Below are 1,961 nucleotides of genomic sequence, written 5' to 3' on the forward strand. Positions count from 1 at the left end.
TCACTCCTAGCTCTGCCCCTTTGAAATTATTAATCCCTACCCCCCGGTAGGCGGAGTTCTCCAGGCCCATACTCAGGAGTCACCACTGCTGTACATTATGTGCCGGTTGTAGAGGCAGAGCGGGGAACATCAGAGAACGCCACAAATTACACAGTGGGCAAGGAGATGGCTGGAGACAGCTGCACAGCCATGCCTTGCAAGTTCGAGAGAGCTGTTGAATTTCAGCACTTCAAGTCAGAGCCTGCCCCCTGCTGCCCAAGCAGTCCGTGACAGTTAGTGTCGAGGAGGGGGGGATTTGTGCATGTGTGCTATCAGTGTGTGTGTGGGGGGGGTGGGGGGGTGGAGGATGTGTGTGACTGTGGGGGAGCTGTCAGTGTCAGTGGGGAGAGGAGCAGGAGGGAGTTGTCAGTGGCCCTCATTCCGAGTTGTTCGCTCGCAAGGCGAATGTAGCAGAGTTACACACGCTAAGCCGCCGCCTACTGGGAGTGAATCTTAGCTTCTTAAAATTGCGACCGACGTACGCGCAATATTGCGATTACAAACGAGTTAGCAGTTTCAGAGTAGCTCCAGACTTACTCTGCCTGTGCGATCATTTCAGTGCTTGTCGTTCCTGGTTGACGTCACAAACACACCCAGCGTTCGCCCAGGCACTCCCACCGTTTCCCCGGCCACTCCTGCGTTTTTTCCGGAAACGGTAGCGTTTTCAGCCACACGCCCCTGAAACGCCGTGTATCCGCCCAGTAACACCCATTTCCTGTCAATCACATTACGATCGCCGGAGCGAAGAAAAAGCCGTGAGTAAAAATACTTTCTTCATAGTAAAGTTACTTGGCGCAGTCGCAGTGCGAACATTGCGCATGCGTACTAAGCGGATTTTCACTGCGATGCGATGAAAAATACCGAGCGAACAACTCGGAATGAGGGCCAGTGTGTGGAAGTGATGAGAGTTGTCAGTACTGGGGAAATGTGTGTGTGTGTGTACTAGATTTAGGAGTGTGTGTTTGTGAGAGGTTTCAGTTGGGGAATTAGAGTTCATACAGTAATTAAATGTTTTCATATTGAGAACTATATCTCCCAGCATATACAGTGTGCTGGGGATGCTAACAAGCTTTATTTAAAAGTTTAAAAAACATTGCTTTTATGACTGCAATGGTTAAAAAGGGAGAGCTATAAATCAATTTATCAGTGAATGATCGCAGTTTGAGCTGTTACATTTTACTGAACCACCTATCCCTCCACACTCACTACCTGTCCTCAGGATACATTTACCATCCCGGCAGACGGTATACCGGCGGTCATTTGACCGATGTTGGAATCCTGACACCACTTGGGAGACTGGTGCCGGCACACAGACAGCCAACATCCCGAAGGCGAGTATTGGAGGGAGGGTTAGGACCGGGGGAGGGGGTGTTAGGGAAGGCACTAGGAGGGGGGGGGGGTTAGTCCTAGCTGCCACCCCCTGAGGGTTAGCCCTATCCGCCACCCCCCCAGAGGGTTAGGATTAGGATTAGGTATCATGTGACTGCTGGAATCCCGAGCGCCGGATGCCATACCCAACCCCCTTTACTTTTTCAGGCATTTCTATCTCTCCTCTCTCTATGGTGTTCCGATTGCCCACTTTCCCTTGTGCTTTTCTCTCTCTCTCCTTTGTTTAGAGCATCAGTTTCTGTAGTCCACTTTATCCTTATTTTTTCCAGTGTTTCACTATCTCTCTGATGTAATGAGGATGTATGGTCTAGAGGGATCAGTAATGCATTGTACTGTATAGAGGCGTCAGGGATGTAGCGTAGGGTATAGAGGCGTCAGGGATGTAGCGTAGGTTATAGAGGCATCAGGAATGTAGCGTAGGGAATAGAGGCATCAGGGATGTAGCGTAGGGTATAGAGGTGTCAGGGATGTAGCATAGGGAATAGTGGCGTCAGGGATGTAGCGTAGGGAATAGAGGCGTCAGGGATTAAGCT

The sequence above is a fragment of the Pseudophryne corroboree genome, unplaced genomic scaffold, assembly GCF_028390025.1.
Source record: "Pseudophryne corroboree isolate aPseCor3 unplaced genomic scaffold, aPseCor3.hap2 scaffold_2630, whole genome shotgun sequence".
In the NCBI taxonomy this organism is placed as follows: domain Eukaryota; kingdom Metazoa; phylum Chordata; class Amphibia; order Anura; family Myobatrachidae; genus Pseudophryne; species Pseudophryne corroboree.